Below are 10,208 nucleotides of genomic sequence, written 5' to 3' on the forward strand. Positions count from 1 at the left end.
TACATCATCTTGCCCAGGTGCAAGTGTGGTTCTTTGAAATAACAGAAGATGTGGGATTTCTTTTGAAGACAAAATTGTTCTGGAGCATATAATAAATTTTCAGAAAATGAAGCTTTAGGGAAGAATGATATCAAACTACATGCCATTGAAAAGAGGATCTGATATTCTAAAATAGTTTCACAATTTTGGCACCATCACATTTTCCATCAATGGGTTTTCTCTTGTACATGTTTGAGTTTTTCCTCTTAATTTTCTTAAACCTGCAACTGACTGGAGCAAAGAGATGTGCTGGAAGGTAGCTGTTTCTCAGAGGTTTAACTTTGCCTTTATTTATATCAGATCTTTAGACTTTAGGTTAATTATGAACTTAATAATTTATTTTTTAAAAAAAAGAAGACTGAAAGAGTGAATGAAACCATATAAAAAGAAGACTGAAAGAGTGAATGAAACCATATAAAAGTTGTCACATGTTCTTTTCACCTGCCAAACTGAAATGGCAGATAGACACAGTTGATGAGCAGTGCTGTTTGCTGACCAAGAATTCCAAATCGATGATTTGAGGCTGGATTGGACAGTGAATCCATAGTCCCCAAAGAACCTGACCACTCTTAGTATGCAGAGGTAGTTTTGGGGTTCATGTACATGTATATGAAATTTCTCTTTAAGTCAAGAACCAGGTTTTAAGATTCACCTGAATCTCCCTCTCTCCCTGCCCCCCCACCCCCACCTCCTGCCTCACAGACAAAACCCGTGTTTTCTCATGAGTACAGCAAATAAAATATTTCCAGGTGTGCAAAAGTGATTTTTGTTTCCAACTATTCGATTGTCAGAGTGTGGAGGGCTGAGTAGTAAATCAGCCTTAAGGCTGCTTCGCTTTTAGAAAACAAAATCTTAGTGGTGACAGCTGAAGAGCACAGTGACTTTTTCACTCAAGATTTATTACTTGCCTGAAAAGAAAGGTTGGAGGCAAAACTTGCTGGGCTGCATACTTTCTCCTTTAGCAGATACACTATAGGGCCAGGGTAAGTTGGCTTTATTTTGTCTGTGAAAACATACATCCAAACAATGTATGTAAAAATATAATAGTTTTACTTCAGATGGAACAGAAAAGTCAATATACCTGCTCTTATTCTTTACAGTGCGAAGCATTCCTTACATGGACTCCGTTGTGTATTTTAGCATCACTAGTATTTCATAAACTTCCCTGCAGCGCATGCCAGAAAAATTACTTGAAGGTATCAAAATGTATTTATTTCATTTGGAAAAGTACAAGGATGGGAAGGTAAAGGCCAGAGTTTGTTCTTATTCATACCTAGACTCATGAAGTCCAGATGAAGAACACAGTGTGTTAGCAAGCCTCCAAAATAACAATGAAGTGGGAAATTGGAAAGGCTGTCAGATTTGTGTGTGCTGCGTAAACACCATCCCTCCAATCAGTCTGTAACTGCGATACCAGGTGGGGATTTGGGTTTGTGGTTATTGTTTTGTTCTGCTGCCTTTGTGTGGGTTTTTTTACAGTGGCATGGAAATGGCACTGCATTTCTAAGATAACATGGAGACATACAGGGTTAAAATAAATCATGCCTCTAAAAATGAGCTGCATATGAGCAGTACATGTAAACCGGGTGTAAATTCCAAACTGTTGGGTGAGATCAACTCTAGTGTGAGTTTAGTGACAAAGCAAACTATTTTATCTAGAGAAGTAACACTAATTTTATTACCAAGTTCCATGTACCCGTGCAGCAGCTTTTACCTGCTAAAACTTGTGTGTGAGCTTATAAAGGTTTGGGTTTTCACTTCCAGCTTTGAATTACTTGAAAACAGTCTGTGTGGTGATAAAGTCTTCCTTCTAAATCCTTTCAGTTTGCTCTTTTCTCACTCAATTCCCACTTTGTCAGTGTTTGGGCCGTGCAGGGGAGGACACAGCCGAGTATCTCCCCAGAGATATGTGGCTTGTCTGGGTTCCCATGGGAGCATCCTCAGGAGCTGTCAGGGCTGTTGTGGCTTGAAACGGGATAACGGCGCTTTATGGCAGAGAAGCAAAGCACAGCAGGGCATATCCCACAGTCAGCGTGTTGGATACCATGAGTCGTCTTGGATACCATGAGTCGTCTTACATTTAACAACCTTCATCAGGATAGTGATAACAGTTCAGGAAGAGACATTCCAAACAGTCTTGTTTCTTAAATATTTGTGGGAGTGATGCTGAGAAGGATGTGAGCGTAGTGCTGAGAGCTACAGAAGCTCGAGGAAGGGCCGCAATTATGGTACTTGGGCTGTAGCCACGGACACATTTAGGGTTTACTTTGAACTTGGTCTTCTGCCCAGCTTTCCTCTTTGTGGATGCAAAATGTAGTTTTTTTGTGTACACTGTATTAAAATAGCATTAAGGGGGTGTTGTGTTTGTTGAGCACCCGTGAACTGAGAACTGCCACGGGTAAGATTGTGTGTACAATCCCAATTCATTTGCCTTTGTGCATGTGCATCATAATGCAATCTTTATTTACATTAATTAAAGAGGCATGCATTGTGCATGATTAATTATATTGCATTAATTTAGAAAACTATTTTTACAAGTCATGATAATTGCCTCTTCTTTAATTACATTAATACTCACACTTCCTTACTTTCAAGAGCTTTGATTTACACTGTTTAAAATCAGATGAACAGTCACTTGTTTCTGGGAGGAGTAATCAGATTACATTATGTGGTGTCCTGCTGAGTTTTCTGGTTATCTGGTTACTGACCTGATTATCAGCAGTACAGGACCCTCTAGGTTGGCCATAGGAAACCTGTTTGCTTGAAATAGGTGTTAAATTAACAACTTCCTGGTTTTTTGAGGGTTCTACTGTGCAAGAAGGGGCCTTTTACCCGTTGTCCAGGATATTTTCTGACAACAAAAGAGTGTTTTGCCCCAATGTCCAGAATCTTGGTTTTCAATGTGTCCACTCTTTGTATCAGGCTTTTCTTTCTTGTGGACTCAGTTCTGGTGTCGTCTTTCTCTTCCTTCTGCTTACCTGGATTCAAATGACTCCAACAGGGAGAGAGGTCTCTTACCTGCTGTCATTGGATCCAGCATGATCTGCAGACTCTTTGAACCTTGGTAGTCTTTGAGTGGGAAAAGCTTGGAAAATATACTTGCGGAATGCCAGGAAACCTCACAAAGCTTTTTCAGTTTGAGGTGTTTCAAGTCCTCCTAATGTAGTCAGATCTCAAGACCTCTCTCCAAAGGTTAGGATGACATAGTTTTATTTTTATTAATTTTTAAAAACTGTAAATAAAGCGGCATTTTTCCTGGTCTCCTTCTCATGCAACAGCTGAAATGTTTTGACTGGAGCGTTACAAAACAAATCAGTGAAGGCAGTCAGCCAGCTTGGAAAGGACAAGAAGGTCAAAGCTCGGAATAGCATAAGCTACTAAATGGATTATTTTATAATATAAAATGTTGAGTGACTTGTATATTAACTGCTGATGCTTATCTCTCCCCTAATAGGGTGGAAGCTGTTCCAGTAAAATGGGAAGTTGTGGTGAAATAGGAGGCCCAGCATTGTACGTGTCACCGGTTTAGTGTCGGTCAGAACGAAGGGCAGCTTGGGAGGATGAGGTGGCCAATCTACAGTTTCATTGTTTGGTTGTATGCTTGAAAGTGGTGACCTTTTCACTTTTAGTTTTAGGTTTAGGAAACCTCTGAACCTCAGAACCTTATAATGAGCAAGCTGGAATATGATCAAGCTCTTTACATTAGTGAAGGACTCTAAAGAGCTGCTGGATTTAGGGATTAGCTGAGATATGCACTTGTTTCTCAGGAAGGATATTAATACTCTTTTACTTAAGATTCCATATGGATATTAGATGCCATCGTTAGTCCTTTCAGCTGGTTAGGACCATTTCTTTGTTTGTGACATTTCTGTGGGGAGAAGGAAAAATAGGACATCATAGGCAGAATTTCCAAGAGTTGATTTATTAACTTTTTATTTTGTTGAAGGAGATCCAGCTTTAGATTCTATTTACTCCATCAGTGATTAAAGCTGAATGTCTTGCAGACATGACTTATGTACTCCTAGGGATGAGTAGAAATACCGTTCATGTTCAGTACATATAACGCTGAAGGATAATAGGTTTGTTCAGGAAAAACAGGTTCTTTCTATAAGAGCTTAGTTATTAAAAAAAAAAAGTCTTATCAAGCTAAATGCAGAACTATAATAATGTAGCATAAGAGAAAAGGGAACAACCTGGAGGTCATTGGTTAATAATAAATCATTTTCATAAACTGTGTGGAAGGATTGGTGTGCATAGATGTAGAGTGCAAAGCTAGGGCTCTCTCCATGTCCAAATAAGATGTTAACATCTCCTGTGAACATTGGACACTTGTTGGATGACTGTTTAGGTCACTGGATACCTCAGGGTTGCATACGCCAAAGTAATTTAATAACAAAATTTTGAGGGTTTGTTTAAAGCTCTGTGTGATTTGATGTATAGACAACTGAAAGAGTCTGCTCAAAATCACAACAGCATGCTAGACTTTTAGGGTAACCTAGAAAAACGTGCAGTCAACAAGGTATTTGAAGCTGATTGAGAGTGAAGGGTCTGAAAGTTAAATGAATATTTTGATTGAGTGGTGCCAGGCAATGGCTGGCAGGACTCAGTAGTTCTGGAAATCTGAAGTGACTACTTCTTTTGGGGATTGTGTCTGTTTCATGTTCCTACTTTGTTGAGGAATTTAATTGAAGAAGGTGTAGTTACTTCTTTTGTTTTAAATGCAGGTGTATTCCCTGCATGGCAAATCAAGCTTTGTGCTACAGAGAAGCATATACCTGATATATGTGCTCTGAATGCACTTTATAACAATATTCTGATTGCTGTTTACGGCATCTTCTTGCATTGCTGTTCCAGTCAGATGCTGGAAAAGATGATTTTGGGAACAGCCCTTTTTTGTTGGTGGTCATGTGATATTCTTCTATGCAGAATGAAGGGAGAGTCAACTGTTCCTAAACAGAAACTAATGTTTTATTCCTGTGATCATCCTTGCTGCCCTCCTCTGAACCTTTTCCAGATCTATTACATCATTTCTGAGAAAGAGGGACCAGGACTTGTGAGTGCAACATGGGTTTGTATGGGTTTGCATGATGATGTTTTCTGGTTTGACCTTTACTCTTTTTTTAGCAGTTCTGAATTTTTAACACTTGAATTGCTTTTCTGGCCGCTGCCAAGAACTGAGCTAGAGTTTTCATCACTGTCTATTAAAACTAGAAGTGGTAATGATTCATCTCACAGCACATCCGTTTATATACAAAGAGAAGATTGAATTTCCCATGGTCGCTGCTTTGCGTTTACTTACATTGAACATTATCCAATTTCTAAGTCTCCTGAGAGTCTTGGACGGTTCTTTACCCTCAGTCTTCATCCCTGTTGCTTTGAATAACTATATCATTAGAAATTACGGCTCCTATATGAGATCACTTCTTTGGTATTAAACCTCATAAAGGAGATGTAAATTTTATACAGGAAAAATGGATGTGATGAAGGGGGTCTGTATTGTGTCGCAATAGAGAGGTAACAGGAAAGGCCTCTTCCCTGCCAGTACATGCTGTTATCTACAGACAGATCCTGACAAGCACATTTGGACTCTTACTGAGAACAGAGGAATGAGAGGTAAAACATCACACGGTGTCATGAGCTTGAGAGAGTTTGTATTCCTTTGTACTATTTTACATTGGTTCTCAAAAGGAGAGGGAGAAGAACAACAGGGTGCTACCGGTTTTATGTCTTGTCAGAAATGACCGTGATAGGTGAGCCTCAAGTCTTGGTATTGATTAATTTCTGTAGATTTGTGCTGATTAATTTCTGTAGAATTAAGTCCTGTGACTAAGAATAGTAGGCAGCAGTGCACACGGAAAAGTGCTGAGTGCCAGCCCAGTCTGGGGGAAAACACACACCTGACAGTGGCACAGAAAATGGAGGGATCCCAGAGTCAGGCCTTGCAGATGGAGAGAGTGTGCTCTGGACCGCAAATAGCTCAGCTCTGTTGAAGAAGTTGTTTTCCTTAGCAGTGAATATTTTCTGCAGAAGTCACGGAGCGAGGAGAGGCGGCATTAGCTGGTTTGCAAGGCAAGTCTTATTCCATTACTTAACAGGGAGGCACGTGAGCTATGTAAGCAAGCACACACGCCAGGGTGTGTGTGCTCATCAGTCACCATGTGAGGTGTGTGTAATTGGCAAACACACACCTTGGAACATGTTCCTGCACCTATAAAATGGCCATTTAATTTTGGTTTTATTAAGGAATGTAAATACTCTGTGCCAGCTTACAAAATTCTCCTTTTTATATATAAAATTGAAACACTGTTCTTTCATGCATTTAATATTGAAGTGTGTTAAAGTCTTTAAATACCTGTTTTAGTGCTTAAGTACTAGTTTGATGTGATACCTGAGCTTCTCTGTTGTCTTCATGCACTAATGATGCTGTTTGAGTGGGTGTGAGGAAATGTAACTGACTGCATCCTAGATTTCCCCATTGATTCCTATTCCTTGTGCTCCTCTCGGCTTCCCCACCTGTACTTAGAAACAATGCATTTCCCAGGGGAGCTGGAGTTCAAGCCTTATTCTTCACCCAGAAACACTGGCTACAGAGGCTATTACTCTTAAATAATAGTTCGATTCTGTGCACCAGCAGGGGGGTATTTTATGATGCTCTTTCAACTGTCTGACTGCTCTCCAGAAAATGTGTTGCGAAGGGATGGAAGAGTGCAAAGAATCAGTGTGATGTGGAAATAGGTTGTGCTCCTCACTGCAGTTATGGCTGTATCTACTTATACTACCTATAGAAGACTGACACCTCCTTATTGATCTATCAATATCTCCTTTGTGCGTCGTGCACAAGAGTGATGGGAACAAAGTGAAGCAGCTGTAATTGCTGTAGGCGCTGTAATTGAGGAATTAGGTGCAGTTCTGTCACTGCTTCTTGAGAAAACTGCTGATTAGCATTCACAGAGGACAAAATTCTTCCCTCTTCTATGACTGTGCAACCCTGCTGGGTCTGAAGAGATTTCAGAGTTATGGCTGAAAGGAAAGTCTTGTCTTTCCTCTTTTTGGGTTATTTTTATTTTTAACTTAATTTTATTTTTAGTGGACAGAGTAAGGAAAGGAACGAAGCTGCCACTGAAGGTCCTAGATCATGTCCAGGATTTGTACAAGACTTGTTTTGTAGAGAATAGGACTCTGTCCTGTCTTTGTTTTCCATGTGAAAATAGAGTATGTTTCACACAAGATGCCACATCACAAATAAAGAAAGTCTTTAAGCAGATGCATTTCCACAACAAAGGCATATTTTGATGTGATCTGCCAGCAAGGCTGTGACAGAACACAAATAATGTGAGCTCTTGGAAAAGGAAAAATATTAATTGGAACCATTAACCTTCTGAGACACTGAATATGTTTTGAAATAAATGCTTTTAATTAGTACTGTTCTAAGAGAAGAAAAGTTGTGGTTTGATTCAGAATCGCCAGAATTTGTGTACCTGGCGTGCCACCTGAAGTTTTGGGCTCGTAGAAAAATCCAAACTCATTATTCAAATGGCAGTCTGGTTTGTTTTGGTTTTTTGTTTTGCTTCTGTGGTAAGATTTCCATGGCTTTACGTTTTATTCATGTGGGTCGTATTTTCATAAAAATACTGATACAAAAGACCTTAACCTGGAACTCTTTCAGTCCATGCTCAAACTTTTACAACTATTTTCTTTTCCCATAAGCCGAAGATTGCGTTTGTTTCCACCACTGGAATCATTTATGTATAAGCTTTACTTTAAAGCCGAGCATATATTTGAATGTTTGTAGAACTGGAATTTTAGGAACTAGAAAAAGGTGACTAAATTCAATATCTGATTAGGCAGAAACGTACCATGAATACAAACTGGGCTGAAATGATTGTTGTTTTGGCAACTCTGAACCCCGAGGGTTTTAACATTGTCTGCTTACATACATTCAACATATTCATATAATATATTTAAGTAATAATTATTTTAATATAATCACTTGTTTTTTCTACTTTTCTCATGTAATAATGGCGTGAAAGAGCTACAGGTTTGCTGAAGGGAAAGACTGAGAAAAAACCCCTGTGGGATAAAAGAGCTTTCCCACCTCACCAGGGATGAGGGAGAGAGTGAGAAAGAAGCCAGGTACTTTCTCAGCCAGGTGGTCCTAGTGCCCTGAGATGATTACTTCCTTCACAAGTGTCATCTTTCTTAAGAAACTTATATGAGGCAAAGCTGTTTTTGTCAGGACACGTGTGTCCGAATGCTGCCTCGTACTGATAAAAACATAGTGGGTAGGGAAAACCCACTTAAAGTTCTGTCCTCATCCACAGTGTGATCTGTTCCAGAAAGGCTGGTAGGTGTAACTGTATTCACATCTTGATTCCATCATTTCAGCATCACCAACCCGTTCAGCTCTTGTTAAGTGAATGCTACCTTGAAGGAAAGAAACAGAAAAATGTGAGGGTCCTGAAGGTGAATTTGGTTTCTTTTCTCTCTCTGTGTTTCATTGGGATAAAATGAAACAAACACTATACATAATATCAAATACTGTTGTGGCAAAATGGATCGTTGCAATGTTCTCCCTTGTGGAGGAGCATAAAGGTAGTCCATTACTATTCTGTATTTTCCTTGGGCTTTTAATACTTGCTTCGACTGTGTTTCCCTTTCCTTTTAGGAGTAGCTGTTATACCTGATTCTCTGTTTCTTACTGTCACAATGTTAATGTGATAGTACATGATTTTGTTTCAATAGCCATCTTATTTATTCACATGAAATTATTACATTTTCTGTGCTTGCTTATCTGAAAATTACCTAAAGGATGCTAAATATCTGGATGCTCAGTCTCACTTAATTTCTTTAAGCATAAATACCTGTTATTCTCTAATTTCTTTGTTACTGAGAACTGGAAGAAGAAACACTGAACATTTTGAAAGTTTTGGGCACATGTTTTTAAATGACTTTTCAGTTCCCAAAACATGGGATCAGCAGATGGCAGTCAAACCAAAGTTCCATCTGTTGCTTGCACGGAGATTTCCAAATTCCATGCCTGTAGGAGAAAGTGGAAAGAGAGAGTGTGTGACAGAGTTGTGTCACAAGAGATATTCTTACACATTTGTAGATAGATGCAGCTTTGTCAGACCTTAGAAAAGAGGAGCTTTGATTTCTGTCTGTCTGGGATTTGCATGTGGTGTTTGCTTCAGGTCTTTGGACTCGGGAAGCTCTTGAATTTTTTTTTTTTTTATTTCATCTGTGGATGTTTTTAAAAGAGCAAACTGGTGATTAGGTTTTCTCACTTATGTTCTAGAAATCTGTCTACTTAAAAATATTTTCTTAGTCAAGATGTGTGAGGAAAGAGCTTTGATTTTATACCTGGACTGTCTGTCTCACTATGGAGTAATGGTTTTTTTATTGACCAGTTGATTTTTTAAAAAATCAAAAGTGTTTCTCTAATTCAAGGTGGTTAATGCTTATAAAGAAAAGAATATTTTTAAAATTTTTTACTTATAGCTTCCTTTTTTCTGTAGAATATTAGGTAAGTTGCTGAAGACTATTCAGTATTATATGATCTTTTTATTTACATCCTGTTCTAAATAGTTGTGACACTTGTACACCAGTACAGCTGTACTTAAATAGTTGATGGAGTAGTTTCCAAAGTTGCACCTTCCATATGACACAGTTATTCCAAGGCTTAGTTGCTGAAAGCATGAGAACTGAAAGGAGTTGCAGAGTTCAAAGTATCATTATGCATTTATTGTACTATTATTTTATTATATTTTCATGTTTTTTCACTTTACAATGTATCATTAAACTTCAATCTTTGCTTTTTCTCATGCATATTGCAAATTTTGTTCTCTGTTGTGTTCTCTCTGCTATTAGGGGCGGGGGGGAAAGCCCTAAACCAAAACAAGCCAGTGAAACAAAAAACCGTGTGGGAAAAACACTCAAAGGGTGTATCATGAGTCAGTATTTTCAGTTCACACTTCACATCTCCCTTTCCCCTAAAGGGATTAACACTGCCTATTAATTGAAGAGCACAGTTTATACTAAGCATTATTTAACATATACTGGTGGAATTACTGTACTTCCTGTTTTGTATTCACAATAATAGGTTTCTGAAGAGTTGCCTTTGTATAAATACCTCACTGACATTTCAGGCAAGTATATTCCTGTCTTGGAGT

The sequence above is a fragment of the Lepidothrix coronata genome, unplaced genomic scaffold, assembly GCF_001604755.1.
Source record: "Lepidothrix coronata isolate B3197 unplaced genomic scaffold, Lepidothrix_coronata-1.0 Scaffold116, whole genome shotgun sequence".
Classification (NCBI taxonomy): Eukaryota; Metazoa; Chordata; class Aves; order Passeriformes; family Pipridae; genus Lepidothrix; species Lepidothrix coronata.